Genomic DNA, 16,289 nt, shown 5'->3' with positions numbered 1-16,289 from the left:
TGTGTACAGTGTACAGGGCTCTGTGTACAGTGTACAGGGCTCTGTGTACAGTGTACAGGGCTCTGTGCACAGTGTATAGGACTCTGTGTACAGTGTACAGGCTCTGTGTACAGTGTACAGGCTCTGTGTACAGTGTATAGGGCTCTGTGTACGGTGTATAGGGCTCTGTGTACGGTGTATAGGGCTCTGTGTACGGTGTATAGGGCTCTGTGTACGGTGTATAGGGCTCTGTGTACGGTGTATAGGGCTCTGTGTACGGTGTATAGGGCTCTGTGTACAGTGTATAGGGCTCTGTGCAGTGTACAGGCTCTGTGTATGGTGTGCAGGGCTCTGTGTGCGGTGTACAGGGCTCTATGTACAGTGTACGGGCTCTGTGTACAGTGTATGGGGCTCTGTGTACAGGCTCTGTATACAGTGTGCAGGCTCTGTGTACAGTGTATGGGGCTCTGTGTACAGGCTCTGTGTACAGTGTACAGGCTCTGTGTACAGTGTATCGGGCTCTGTGTACGGTGTACAGGGTCTGTTTACGGTGTATAGGGCTCTGTGTACGGTGTACAGGCTCTGTGTATGGTGTACAGGCTCTGTGTACGGTGTACAGGCTCTGTGTACGGTGTATAGGGCTCTGTGTACGGTGTATAGGGCTCTGTGTACGGTGTATAGGGCTCTGTGTACAGTGTATAGGGCTCTGTGCAGTGTACAGGCTCTGTGTATGGTGTGCAGGGCTCTGTGTGCGGTGTACAGGGCTCTATGTACAGTGTACGGGCTCTGTGGACGGTGTACAGGGCTCTGTGCGAGGTGTACAGGCTCTGTGTACAGTGTATAGGGCTCTGTGCGCGGTGTACGGGCTCTGTGCGCGGTGTACGGGCTCTGTGCGCGGTGTACGGGCTCTGTGCGCGGTGTACGGGCTCTGTGCGCGGTGTACGGGCTCTGTGCGCGGTGTACGGGCTCTGTGCGCGGTGTACGGGCTCTGTGCTCGGTGTACGGGCTCTGTGCGCGGTGCACGGGCTCTGTGCGCGGTGCACGGGCTCTGTGTACACTGTACGGGCTCTGTGTACACTGTACGGGCTCTGTGTACACTGTACGGGCTCTGTGCGCGGTGTACGGGGCTCTGTGCACGGTGTACGGGCTCTGTGCACACTGTACGGGCTCTGCGCGGTGTACGGGGCTCTGTGCACACTGTACGGGCTCTGCGCGGTGTACGGGCTCTGCGCGGTGTACGGGGCTCTGTGCGCGGTGTACGGGCTCTGTGCGCGGTGTACGGGCTCTGTGCGCGGTGTACGGGCTCTGTGCGCGGTGTACGGGCTCTGTGCGCGGTGTACGGGCTCTGTGCGCGGTGTACGGGGCTCTGTGCGCGGTGTACGGGGCTCTGTGCGCGGTGTACGGGGCTCTGTGCGCGGTGTACGGGCTCTGTGCGCGGTGTACGGGCTCTGTGCGCGGTGTACGGGCTCTGTGCGCGGTGTACGGGCTCTGTGCGCGGTGTACGGGGCTCTGTGCGCGGTGTACGGGGCTCTGTGCGCGGTGTACGGGGCTCTGTGCGCGGTGTACGGGCTCTGCGCGCGGTGTACGGGGCTCTGCGCGCGGTGTACGGGGCTCTGCGCGCGGTGTACGGGGCTCTGCGCGCGGTGTACGGGGCTCTGCGCGCGGTGTACGGGCTCTGCGCGCGGTGTACGGGCTCTGCGCGCGGTGTACGGGCTCTGTGCGCGGTCCAGGGTGGGATATGCTGCTTCCTGCAATCTGACAATCTCCAACACCCACAAACTCTGATTCCCATTTCCCCCGGGCTGGAACAGGGCCCCCTGCCGGTCCGGCCCAGTCTCACACCCTGGACCACCCCCAGTTTTGGGGACAATTTCCTTTCACTGAGCGTCTCCCCCAACTCACTCCTTCCCACATTGTCTGACTTTATAAACGATTCGAGATGCAGAAGGAGCTTTCTTTATTTAATGGTTAATAAAGAAATAATCCTGAACACACAAACAATGGGATTGGATGAGCCTTAAATCAGCGTTGATGAAATGAGTTTTTGATGAGCGGCCGGTGCTGAACTTGTCCTGTTTCCCCCCGCCGTGTGTTTAATGCTCCTGTCTGGGATCAGATTCACTTCTCACAACATTTCATTTCATTTCTAAATCACAGCAGAGTTTCCAGAGCGAGGGCATCAAACCAGCCCACATCCCCGAACCAGCCACTGGGCAAGATTCACACTCCCCTCAGCTCTGAGCTGCCAATAAATTCAACCCCAACTCGCCTGTTATCGAGGTGTAATTATTCCTATTGATCTGCAGCTTGTGAAGATAATGTGATCACTGAAACAAATCTCTCCTAAACTAGGCCCAATATATCAAAACCTCATCAAACTCTAGTGATGTCCGACTGTGAGACCCTCCAGCCCGACCACCCTCCGAGATCTCCGCGTTCCTCCAACTCTGGCCTCTTGTCCATCCCCCACTCCCTTCACCCCTCCATTGGCGGCCGTGCCTTCAGCTGTCCAGGCCCTAAGCTCTGGAATTCCCTCCCTAAACCTCTCCCCCTCTCCCCCTCTCTCTCCTCCTTTAAGACCCTCCTTAAAACCCACCTCTTTGACCAAGCTTTTGATCACCTGTCCGAATACCTCCTGATGTGACTCAGTGTCAAATTTTATTTGATAATCGCTCCTGTGAAGTTCCTTGGGACGTTTTACTACGTTAAAGGTGCTATATAAATGCAAGTTGTTGTTGGGGTTACATAAGAACATAACACAACAAATAGGAGCAGGAGTAGGCCATTCGGCCCCTCGAGCCTGCTCCACCATTCAATCACATCATGGCTGATCTTCGACCTCAACTCCACTTTCCCGCCCAATCCCCATATCCCTTGATTCCCTCAGTGTCCAAAAATCTATCGATCTCAGTCTTGAATATTCTCAACGACTGAGCATCCACAGCCCTCTGGGGTAGAGAATTCTAAAGATTCACAAACCCTACGAGCAGGTGGTGTGACGTAGGAGCCAGAAGATGAGTGTGGATTGTGAGGATCGAGCTGAAGGGGAACAGCATTCCGGGGGAGGAAGGGTGACGTTCGGAGACTATTTCTGCTCACAGTGGAGCAGCTTATAAAAGGCCGTAGTATTTATTATAGAAAATGGGTTATAAATATCCCAGTTACAAGTCTGTATATCAGTCAGAGTCCAGAGTAACACATTGTGTCGTAAAATGGTCCACGGGAGGGACATCAAACCCAGAGTTTGTGAGTTTTTATTGGGGCCACTTTTAAAAAGAGAATGAGAATAATTTCACTTTTCCCGTGTGAGGAGCTGCTGAGATTGAGGTGAGATGATGGAGGGAGGGGAATATTTTTGCTTTTGCAGCTCCTCCTCACCTCTCCCGAAGGTGCTGACTCAAGTCCCACTCCAGAGACTCGAGCACTGAATCCAGGCCGACACTCCCGGTGCAGTACTGAGGGAGTGCTGCACTGTCGGAGGGTCAGTACTGAGGGAGTGCTGCACTGTCGGAGGGTCAGTACTGAGGGAGCGCTGCACTGTCGGAGGGTCAGTACTGAGGGAGCGCTGCACTGTCGGAGGGTCAGTACTGAGGGAGCGCTGCACTGTCGGAGGGTCAGTACTGATGGAGTGCTGGACTGTCGGAGGGTCAGTACTGAGGGAGCGCTGCACTGTCGGAGGGTCAGTACTGAGGGAGTGCTGCACTGTCGGAGGGTCAGTACTGAGGGAGTGCTGCACTGTCGGAGGGTCAGTACTGAGGGAGTGCTGCACTGTCGGAGGGTCAGTACTGAGGGAGTGCTGCATTGTCGGAGGGTCAGTACTGAGGGAGAGCTGCACTGTCGGAGGGTCAGTCCTGAGGGAGTGGTGCATTGTCAGAGGGTCAGTACTGAGGGAGTGCTGCACTGTCGGAGGGCCAGTACTGAGGGAGTGCTGCACTGTCGGAGGTGCCGTTTTTCGGCTGAGATGTTAAACTGAGACCCCGTCTGCCCTCTCAGGTTGATGTCGATGATTCCATAGCACTATTTCAAAGAAGAGCAGGGGAGTTCTCCCTGGTGTCCTGGCCAATATTTATCCCTCAACCAACATTGTGAAAAAACAGATTATCTGGTCATTTATCTCATTACTGTTTGTGGGATCTTGCTGTGCACAAATTGGCTGCCTACATTACAACAGTGACTACACTTCAATAAAGTATTTCATTGGCTGTAAACAATTTGGGACGTCCTGAGGATGTGAAAGTCCCAAAGCTGCTCAAACAAAGTCCTGCACAGAGAGAGCCAATAGAAAGTGTTTGAGTGGGAACCTCGATTCCTTGTCATTGAATTGAAGGGCTGGAGACTCTCACATTTTAAAATTAAACAAAGCTGTTTCACTTTAATCCTCACTCCAGCCAATAGGTGACCCGGCTCCGTCACACTCACTGGTTCTCAGTGTCTGCAGTTATTGGTTTATATTAAAACTAATAAAAGGCGGTAACCATTGATTCTGGGCAGTGTGGTCCTGATGATCAGGGATCCAGAGTCTAGATCTGGTGTTGTCTGAAAGGATCTTTTGATTGTCTGTAATTTCTGAATGTTGCAGTAAATCAGTGCGTTTATAATCAGATAATGAATAATATCCTTAATCCCTCAAACTCCAGTGTGTTCTATTTAATCAGTGAGCTTTTCAATAGTGGCCGAGATTTAACGGGAAAATCCCATCACAAGATTTATTTTTATCTCGATCAGAATCCTGGGAGTTGAGTTGAAATCTTCATCTCATCGAAATCGAGATAAAGTCTCAAATCCAGGCACTCGGATTGGATTAGTCAGAGTGCGGGGATTGGCTGTTAATGGGCAGTGTGAGTCTGAGGATTGGGCTCGAAGGTCAGGAGCAGAACCTGGTCCAAAATCCATTGATTTTATTTCTCTCCCAACAGGGAGCTGATGTCAGAAGGAGGAGATGATCAATGGGAGAGAGAGTCTTGTCAGGACACAGTCATCTCATTGGGTCCCAGTACTGACTGATCAGTGAATAAGGACAACTGTCTGACACAGAGAACAGCTGGGGGGAAAACAGCTGGAATCCTAACACCTGAAATATCTGCAAACACCGCTGTGGAAAAACAGCTGGCATCCCAACACCTGGAATATCTGCAAACACCGCTGTGGAAAAACAGCTGGAATCCTAACACCTGACACGTTCGCAAACACAGCTGGGAAAAACAGCTGGAACCCCAACACCTGGAATATCTGCAAACACCGCTGGGGAAAAACATCTGGAATCAGTGTCCAGTCAAAGTCGGATCGTCACAGAACGTTCACACCAGACCTCAGAGTGGAGACCCCCTGAATCACCCCCAGACAGACCGAGATCACCCCCTCTCTGAGCGGGGTCCAGTCGGAACGATGCGTCTGTCCGGTTTGTTGCCCCTTCAGGCCCTTTGGACAGCCCTGTCTGTCTCCACACAGCACTTCCCGTCCTGGGGTCACTACGACCTGTGTAAGACTCAGATTCACTGGGACCAGGGGAGGAGTTGGGATTACATGGCCTGCCAGCCCGAGGCGGAGCTGGTCAGCAGGTTCCTGAGGGTCAGGTTGGATCCCCCCAACAGTACGTGTGGAGAGACCCCGGAGATGTACTGCACGCTGGTGAGTAGAAGCCTTTCACACCCAGTCTCTGTTGTGTGTCACGCTGGGAATGGACGGTCACTGAATGGCCTTTATCAAAGTGAGTCATTACATCGAATTACAGAGAATGTACAGCACAGAAACAGGCCATTCGGCCCAACTGGTCTATACTGGTGTTTATGCTCCACACGAGCCTCCTCCCACCCGGAGTATTGCACTGTCGGAGGGTCAGTACTGAGGGAGCGCTGCACTGTCGGAGGGTCAGTACTGAGGGAGTGATGCACTGTCGGAGGGTCAGTACTGAGGGAGTGCTGCACTGTCGGAGGGTCAGTACTGAGGGAGTGCTGCACTGTCGGAGGGTCAGTACTGAGGGAGTGCTGCACTGTCGGAGGGTCAGTACTGAGGGAGCGCTGCACTGTCGGAGGTGCCGTCTTTTGGATGAGACGTTAAACCCAGATCCCATCTGCCCTCTCGGGTGGACGTGAACGATCCCAGAGTTACTATTTCGAGGAAGAGTCGGGGAGTTCTCCCCGGTGTCCTGGCCAATATTTATCCCTCAACCAACATCAAAAACAGATGATCTGGTCAAAAAAAGTCCTTCATTGGCTGTGAAGAAAGAAACAAAGATCTTCCATTTCTATAGCGCCTTTCACATCCTCAGGACGTCCCAAATCGCTTTACAGCCAATGAGGTACATTTTGAAGTTTAGTCACTGTTGTCATGTTGGAAATGCAGCAGCCAATTTGTGCACAGCAAGATCCCACAAACAGCAATGTGAGAAATGACCCGATAATCTGTTTTAATGATGTTGGTTGAGGATAAATATTAATTTCCTGCCGCCATATTGGGACCTTAGTTGGCCGGTTTACGCCTGAGAAACGGAGCCTTGTTGTTCGGCCGGTATCTCGTAGTTTGTATATTTTTTATTCTGTAACTGTGTTTTTTACTCGTGTCCTCTCTCCTTCTCTCCCAATCTGTTCCCTCTCCTGAACTTCTGTTCTCTGATTCTGTTCTCTGATTCAGTATTCAATGTGAGTGGGTGAGTGAGACGGAAAGACTGCAGGGTGAGAATGGATTCAGACTCTGGCTGTAGTGTTGGTGCAAAGACAGAAATTCCTGCACAGATGCTGCAGATTTTAAAATTCTCATCCTCGTGTTCAAATCCCTCCATGGCCTCTCCCCTCCCTATCTCTGTAACCTCGTCAACCCTACAACCCTCCGAGATCTCTGTAACCTCGTCAACCCTACAACCCTCCGAGATCTCTGTAACCTCATCAACCCTACAACCCTCCGAGATCTCTGTAACCTCGTCAACCCTACAACCCTCCGAGATCTCTGTAACCTCCCCCAACCCTACAACCCTCCGAGATCTCTGTAACCTCCCCCAACCCGACAACCCTCCGAGATCTCTGTAACCTCGTCAACCCTACAACCCTCCGAGATCTCTGTAACCTCGTCAACCCTACAACCCTCCGAGATCTCTGTAACCTCCCCCAACCCGACAACCCTCCGAGATCTCTGTAACCTCGTCAACCCTACAACCCTCCGAGATCTCTGTAACCTCCTCCAACCCTACAACCCTCCGAGATCTCTGTAACCTCCCCCAACCCTACAACCCTCCGAGATCTCTGTAACCTCGTCAACCCTACAACCCTCCGAGATCTCTGTAACCTCCCCAACCCTACAACCCTCCGAGATCTCTGTAACCTCGTCAACCCTACAACCCTCCGAGATCTCTGTAACCTCCCCCAACCCTACAACCCTCCGAGATCTCTGTAACCTCCCCCAACCCTACAACCCTCCGAGATCTCTGTAACCTCGTCAACCCTACAACTCTCCGAGATCTCTGCGCTCCTCCAATTCTGGCCTTTTGCCCATCCCCAATTTTCTTCACTCCCCCATTGGCGGCCGTGCCTTCAGCTGCCTGGGCCCTGAGCTCTGGAATTCCCTCCCTCGACCTCTCCGTCTCTCCACCTCTCTCTCCTCCTTTAAGATGCTCCTCAAAACTTACCTCTTTGACCAAGCTTTTGGTCACCTGTCCTAATATCTCTTTCCATGACATGGGTGTCAATTTTTGTTTGATAATCGCTCCTGTGAAGGGCTTTGGGAAGTTTTACTCCATTAAAGGCGCTATATAAATGCAGGTTGTTGTTGTGGTGATATAATGTTTGGATCCAGTGGTGTCGAGGTTCTGTTACAGGACGAGGAATCAGAGAATGTAACTTCAAATCCCACCAGGACAGTTTGAGAATTTGAGTTCAGTTTAAAAAATCTGGAAATAAAAATCTGGTCTCAGTAAAAGTGACCATGAAACTGTCGGATTGTCGTAAAAACCCAACTGGTTCATTAATGTCCTTGAGGGAAGGAAACCTGCCGTCCTTACCCGGTCTGGGCCTATTTGTGACTCCAGTCTGAGGGCCGAGAGGCCCTTTAATATCGGGGCCCAGGTTTTTAAATCTCTGCATTTTTTTGATCTTTTCCTGTGAGCTGTAAAATCAGACTGAACAAAGAGCCAATGATGGACGTGTTTCTCTAAAGTGTGGGAGCTCAGGTTCGAGTTCAGATAATGGGCTATATTTATATAAAAGGCCGCGGTTTCACCCAGTCTGACTCACATTCTGGGCTCCACTTCCCGCAATATCACTAATTTTACCCAAGTCTCTCGACAGCAGAATGAAGGGGTTACGATCAATATTTCAGCATCTCCAGGACATGATGTTCAATGTCAGCTGACCAACTGAATCCATGGCCTTGTTACTGATTATATCGCTCACCTTCTCTCCCCGGAAAGTCTGTTAATAATTGATGTAAAGTTGCTTCTCCAGAGAACAAAACATGGTTGAGGTTTGATTGAAATACTGAGGGGACAGTGTGAGGAGAGGGGAGGGGAGCATTGGTGAGTGAAGCAAACACTGTCGGGAACATCGGAACAGCAGGAGGCCATTCAGCCCCTCGAGCCTGTTCCGCCATTCAATTAGATCATGGCTGATCTGTACCTTAACCCCATTTACCCGCCTTTGCTCCGTATCCCTCGATACCCTCACCCAACAAAAATCTATCGATCTCAGTCTTGAAAGCTCCAGTTGACCCCCAGCATCCACAGCCTTTTGGGGGAGAGAGTTCCAGATTTCCACTCCCCTTTGTGTGAAGAAATGCTTCCTGACATCACCCCTGAACGGCCGAGCTCTAATTTTAAGATTATTCCCCCTTGTTCTGGACTCTCCCACCAGAGGAAATAGTTTCTCTCCATCTACCCTATCGATTCCCTTTATCATTTTAAACACCTCGATCAGATCTCCCCTCAATCTTCTAAACTCGAGGGAATACAATCCTGGTTTATGCAACCTGTCCTCATAATTTGACCCATTAAGCCCCGAGTGTGCGCTGTCAGTGTGCCCATGTTTCAGTCCGAGCAGTCCGAGCCCGCATGCAGCAAGACCTGGACAACATCCAGGCTTGGGCTCATAAGTGGCAAGTAACATTCGCACCGGACAAGTGCCAGGCAATGACCATCTCCAACAAGAGAGAGTCTAACCACCTCCCCTTGACATTCAATGGCATTACCATCGCCGAATCCCCCACCATCAACATCCTGGGGGTCACCATTGACTAGAAACTTAACTGGACCAGCCGTATAAATACTGTGGCTACAAGAGCAGGTCAGAGGCTGCGTATTCTGCGGCGAGTGACTCACCTCCTGACTCCCCAAAGCCTTTCCACCATCTACAAAGCACAAGTCAGGAGTGTGATGGAATACTCTCCACTTGCCTGGATGAGTGCAGCTCCAACAACACTCAAGAAGCTCGACACCATCCAGGACAAAGCAGCCCGCTTGATTGGCACACCATCCACCACCCTAAACATTCACTCCCTTCACCACCGGCGCACTGTGGCTGCAGTGTGTACCATCCACAGGATGCACTGCAGCAACTCGCCAAGGCTTCTTCGACAGCACCTCCCAGACCCGCAACCTCTACCACCTAGAGGGACAAGAGCAGCAGGCACATGGGAACAACACCTCCTGCACGTTCCCCTCCAAGTCACACACCATCCTGACTTGGAAATATATCGCCGTTCCTTCATCGTCGCTGGGTCAAAATCCTGGAACTCCCTTCCTAACAGCACTGTGGGAGAACCGTCACCACACGGACTGCAGCGGTTCAAGAAGGCGGCTCACCACCACCTTCTCGAGGGCAAATAGGGATGGGCAATAAATGCTGGCCTTGCCAGCGATGCCCACATCCCATGAACGAATAAAATAAAAGATCAGCTTGAGTATATTATTTGGAGACCTTCCCTGAACCATTGATATCTGACCCTCCCGGACCCCGCATCAGAGCCCCCCCGCAACTGAACCCCACCAGACCCACTCCAAACCCACCCCCCCGATCTCCCACCAGACTCCCAACACCCCCCACCAGAACCTCCCCCCGAACCCCACCAGACCCACCCCAAACCCCCCCGATCTCCCACCAGACTCCCAACAACCCCACCAGAACCTCACACCGAACCCCACCAGACCCACCCCCAACCCCCCATCCGCCCACCAGACCCCCAACACCCCCCACCCCAACCCCACCAGACCCACCCTGACTCACCCCCGACCCCCTCCCCCAGACCACTGCAGCACTTCGCCCTTCCCCAGAACTCCCTGCCCCCGGAAAGGGTTTTGATAGAGTAAATAAGGAGAAACTGTTTCCAGTGGCAGGAGGGTCGGGAACCAGAGGACACAGATTTAAGGTAATTGGTGAAAAATCCAGAGCAGAAATTAGGAGAATTTTTTTAATGCAGTGAGTTGTTCTGATCTGGAATGCGCTGCCTGAAAGGGCGGTGGAAGCAGATTCAATAATAACTTTCAAAAGGGAATTGGATAAATACTTGAAAAGGAGAAATTTTCAGGGCTGTGGGGAAAGAGCGGAGAAGTGGGACTAATTGGATCGCTCTTTCAAAGAGCCAGCACAGGCTCGATGGACCGAATGGCCTCCTTCTGTGCTGTAATATTCTATGATTCTATGGACTGAGGGACACACTGTGGGGCCTGTTGTTAGACTCACTCCCCCAGTTATATTGTTCACTCCCCCTGGACTGAGGGACACACTGTGGGCCCTGTTGTTAGACTCACTCCCCCAGTTATATTGTTCACTCCCCCTGGACTGAGGGACACACTGTGGGCCCTGTTGTTAGACTCACTCCCCCAGTTATATTTTTCCCTCCCTCTCACAACCTTCTCTAAACAGACAGCTTTTCCCAACAGAAACCCTGACTGTTGTGTCGAAGGCTCAGTCCAGGCAGGAGTTGGAAGGTCGAGTTATCTCCCTGTCACCCTGTCCCTGTCTCTCCTCCCCTTCAATACACGTCCAGCTCACTCACTCACACAGAAAGGAGATGAGAAGCAGTCGGTCACGAACACTGTTTAACAAAGGAGATGGGAGATCGGAGGAGGGACTGATTCAATCTCACAACACTTCCCAACAAAAAGCAGAAACTCAATCCCATTAATTCACAAACTGAATGTTTGAGTCAAAATGAAATGGGATGAATTAAATCCACTTTCCATTTCAGTGGATTGTGTTTAAAATGTGAATGAGATGAGCTTCCTCTTTAAACCGGGCCAGGTTTCCACTTTAAAGGAGTGATGATCCTTTGTTGCTGGGTTTATTCCCCTGTGGGTCAGCATTGAGGAGTGGGGCTGTGGACAGAAGCAGGACTACCTGCCGTTTGCTTGTTAATACACGGCCCGTTCTCTGCCCGTTCACCCTTCGACCTCCCGCTGACCTCGTGCCCAGAGTCCACCTTCAGTTCGATTTGGTTCGCGGGTCGATAAACGTGTGTGAAAAGGAGACGGGATAATGTCTGGGCTCACCCTTTCCCTCCTGCATTTTCAGGGTTTCTTTCCACTGACAACAACAACAACCTGCATTTATATAGCGCCTTTAACGTAGTAAAACATCCCAAGGTGCTTCACAGGAGTGAAAATCAGACAAAAATTGACACCGAGCCAAAGAAGGAGATATTAGCACAGGAGACCAAAAGCTTGGTCAAAGACGTTGGTTTTAAGGAGGTCTTAAAGGAGGAGAGAGGGGGGGAGAGGTTTAGGGGGGGAATTCCAGAGCTCAGGGTCTAGACAGCTGAAGGCACGGCCGCCAATGGTGGGGTGAAGGAATTGCGGGATGGACAAGAGGCCAGAATTGGAGGAGAACAGAGATCTCGGTGGGTTGTAGGGCTGGAGGAGGTTATAGAGATAGGGAGGGGTGTAGGGCTGGAGGGGGTTACAGAGATAGGGAGGGGTGTAGGGCTGGAGGGGGTTACAGAGATAGGGAGGGGTGTTGGGCTGGAGGGGGTTACAGAGATAGGGAGGGGTGTTGGGCTGGAGGGGGTTACAGAGATAGGGAGGGGTGTAGGGCTGGAGGAGGTCACAGAGATAGGGAGGGGTGTAGGGGGGGAGGGGGTTACAGAGATAGGGAGGGGTGTAGGGCTGGAGGGGGTTACAGAGATAGGGAGGGGTTTGGGGCTGGAGGAGGTTACAGAGATGGGGAGGGAAGAGGCCATGGGAGGGATTTGAACAAGAGGAAGAGAATTTTAAAATCAGAATTAAAATCACTGATGATTGAAATCTGAATGTGGGAAGCTTTGCCACAAGTGCTGATCGATACTGAATCATTTATAGTATTGAAAAGGTCACTGGGTAAATACTGAGAGAGGAATTAAAAAGTGTCCGAGAGCAGGAAAACAGGACCATCGGAAACCAGCCCCAATTGGGGCCAAAATTCAGCCCCGGCAAAACGGGCCAAACACTCGCCTCCTGAGTTAAAATCTCCGTCTCCAATAGAATGGGACCGGGGATGAGGGAATTCAGGTGTGGAGAGACTGGAGAAGCTGGGATTGTTCTCCTCAGAGCAGAGAAGGTTTAGGGGAGATTCAATATTATGAGGGGTTTTGATGGAGTGAATAAGGAGAAACTGTTTCCAGTGGTGGGAGGGTCGGTAACCAGAGGACACAGATTGAAGGGAATTGGCAAAAAAGCCAGGAGGGAGATGAGAATTTTTTTAGACAGCAAGTTGTTCTGATCTGGAATGCGCTGCCTGAAAGGGCGGTGGAAGCAGATTCAATAATAACTTTCTAAGGAGAATTGGATAAATACTTGAAAAGGAAACAATTGCAGGGCTGTGAAAGAAAGGAAGACAGAGAGACTTGTGTTTCTATCACACCTTTCAGGACCTCAGGATGTCCCAAAGCTTCACAGCAAATTAAATACTTTTTTGAAGTGTAGTCACTGTTGTAATGTAGGAAATGCGGCAGCCAATTTGCGCACAGCAAGATCCCACAAACAGCAATGAGATAAATGACCAGATAATCTGTTTTAGGTCTTGGTTGAGGATAAATATTGACCGGGGAGAACGCCTCTGCTTTTCTTCGAATAGTGAAATGGGATCTTTTACGTCCACCTGAGAGGGCAGGCAGGGCCTCGGTTTAATGTCTCATCCAAAAGACGGCACCTCCGACAGTGCAGCACTCCCTCAGTACTGCCCTGGGGATGTCGGCCGAGATTATGGAGCTCAAGTCTCTGGAGTAGGTCTTGAACCCACGACCTTCTGACTCAGAGGTGAGAGTGCTGCCCACTGCGCCAGTATAACCCCGTGCTGTGACCCCCAATATTCTGATTGTTTGTTTAACAGCCTGGGAACATTGTGCTGATGGTTTCAGTGACCTGTCCACTCAGACCCCGAGATCTCTCTCCTGCTCCAACACCTCAAGTACATTCCCATTTAGCACACAATCCACATCAACCTTCCCTCTGCCCAATCTCATGACCTTACATTTCTCTGTATTAAACTGGATTTGCCATTTCTCCGCCCATTGATCGAACTTGTCAAGATCCTTTTGAATTTGTTCCCATTGATATTCATCATTTTCCACTGCTCCCAAGTTGGTATCGTCTGAAAATTTGGACACAATTCCTTCCTCTAAATCATTTATAAAAATTATAAACAGCGGCCCCGACACTGAACCTTGTGACACTCCCCTGGTAACTGTTGGCCAATCAGAGACCTGCCCATCCCCCAATACTCATTATCTACCAATCATATCCCAATCCAGTTTAATCCATTCCCATCTGTCCTGTGGGCTTGGACCTTATGTTGTCGCCTATTATTTGGGACATTGTTAAATGTCTTCCTGAATCCTGGGTAGACAACATCCACCGTCTCCCCCGATCTACTCGGTCTGTCATCTCCTCAAAGAAATCCAATCAATAAGTCAAGCACCACCTCCCATTGTCTCGAATTAGCTCATGTCTCACAAGATGACCCTAATATTATCCCTCCCAATACTTTCAAACACTTTCCCAACACTGGAAGTAAAGCTTGTGGGTCTGTGATTCGATGGTTCATCCCTCGTCCCTTTCTGGGACTCACATTTGGGATTTTCTTTTTTTTAATTTATTCGTTCATGGGATGTGGGCATCGCTGGCGAGGCCGGCATTTATTGCCCATCCCGAATTGCCCTTGAGAAGGGGGTGGTGAGCCGCCTTCTTGAACCGCTGCAGTCCGTGTGGTGAAGGTTCTCCCACAGTGCTGTTAAGAAGGGAGTTCCAGGATTTTGACCCAGCGACGATGAAGGAACGGCGATATATTTCCAAGTCGGGATGGTATGTGACTTGGAGGGGAACATCCAGGTGGTGTTGTTCCCATGTGCCTGCTGTTCTTGTCCTTCTAGGTGGTAGAGGTCGCGGATTTGGGAGGTGCTGTCGAAGAAGCCTTGGCGAGTTGCTGCAGTGCATCCTGTGGATGGTACACACTGCAGCTGACGATCCGGATTCTTTCCCCTCAGTCTGGTTCAGTAATAACTGAAGTCGAATACATTTTAAAGTCCAACACATCTTTAATAGCAGGGTTCTTAGTCTGCAGCATTGATTTGGACTCCTGATAGAGCCCCTCTATGCTGGCAGAGCAAGAACAAGAAACATACAGAAATCCACACGTTTTTATACAAATCAATAGGGTTGGAACATACTTAACGAGGGTCAACACCAATCATAAGCCGGGCATAGGTTGCCATGCGAGGTTACATTATTTCCGGCCAATCATAAATCGTCCATGTGCTGATCATGCTGCTGTTAGACATCAAAGGGGATAACTTCCTCACTTTCCAACTTAGAATGTTCTTCCCTGTTCCTTCTGTTCCTTATCTCCCAACCTGGAATGTCTTTCAACTTTGGCTAAGCTCGTTCCCTATATTGATCTGCCATAAACATGGAGACATTCAGACCAGTCCTTGACTCACATCAAAGACCTATCATTGATAAGACAATGCAGGCCTGCTGACTAAGCAAACATATGGCCCAGCAGGAGGGCCAGGCCACTTGTATCAATCTCAGTTACTAACTAATTAACCCTTTCTAACCATTTTGCATTCTGCTTCTTTGCCACGTAGACATTTTAATATTTTACTAAAAACTGACCACGTAGGGATTCTCATTCCCCCCTTTTATCATTTTATGATAACCAATTATTACGGTGCTCACTGGTTCTGCAGCGCAGCAACATTTAAGTAAGCAATAAACTATAAGAATTATAACAATGAATATGACTAGCTCTTGAACTAGAGAAGTCCCAATAGAACACAGACATGTTTCATCAATACGCCTTTGTATCTTATCTGTTCTCAGGAACAGACTCCTTCTAAACATCTCTCAAGTAAGCTGCGAATGTCCTTGGTCAGCTAAACCTATTCATGTTAGTTTGAAAAGGCTAACAAGGTCAAATGTCCTATGGTGCTTTATATTTTGTTTCCAGCCTAACTAGACTGAATGGTACCTTTCAGACCATTTTACACCTGTGAATTGGTGCCCTCCCCATTATATCCCTTAATCCAAATTCTCCCTACAATATCCCATTAGATGCTGTACCTCATCTTAACCAGGTTCCCTTCGTGTTGGCCACCAGTCCGGGTGGAAGAGAGGCAGAGCATCTGATAATCCTATCAAACTATAATTGTCTTCCCTTTTACATGCACCTTACCCCAGCGGGTGCTACTCCCGGTACCATTAAGATGTGTTCTTAGTTGAAACCACAGAGACAATGGGGACATTCTCACCCAGGCTCTGTTTTACTATCTTTGCCAAACCCTTCATCCTGTACTTACATTTATTACATGCAATGAAAATCAAGAAGCACATTACAACAAACTGCACTACGACTAATACATATGAAATTAATCTAATCCAAAGATGGATCTGTATATTCAGTCCCAAATTCCAGAGGTCATTTCACCAGGTGGTGACTTTAATTTGGTCAATGTCATGCTTAATGTTACTGTCCTGTTGTAGGTTATAATAAACCTTCTGGGAGAGGCGTATCTCCATTCGCAATGCTTCCAAGTATTTAGGCAACAGGGGTGTCAGATACCCAAATGTGTCCTGATATGCTTTTAAGTCCTTTCTGACATTCTCAGAAACTTGTACGGTGGTGAGGTTACGCCGGTGTATCTCTACCAGTTCCTCGGGTCCAATCCGAACCAGGACTTCAAAAATGGAGTAGAATTCTGGACTTAAAATATCACAAGTTAGATTGGCATATTTAAACGTTTTCAAATTAGTTGTAACACAATATTCGCCCTCTCCGGCATATGCCACTTAAGTGGGTTTTAGATCCGCCTCTAGGACCTCCATGGTACAGTTAATATCCCGATTGGTACCGGTATTA

The sequence above is a fragment of the Heptranchias perlo genome, unplaced genomic scaffold (genome assembly GCF_035084215.1).
Source record: "Heptranchias perlo isolate sHepPer1 unplaced genomic scaffold, sHepPer1.hap1 HAP1_SCAFFOLD_209, whole genome shotgun sequence".
Classification (NCBI taxonomy): Eukaryota; Metazoa; Chordata; class Chondrichthyes; order Hexanchiformes; family Hexanchidae; genus Heptranchias; species Heptranchias perlo.
The sequence above is the reverse complement of the archived record's forward strand: the minus strand, read 5'-3'. Positions refer to the sequence as shown.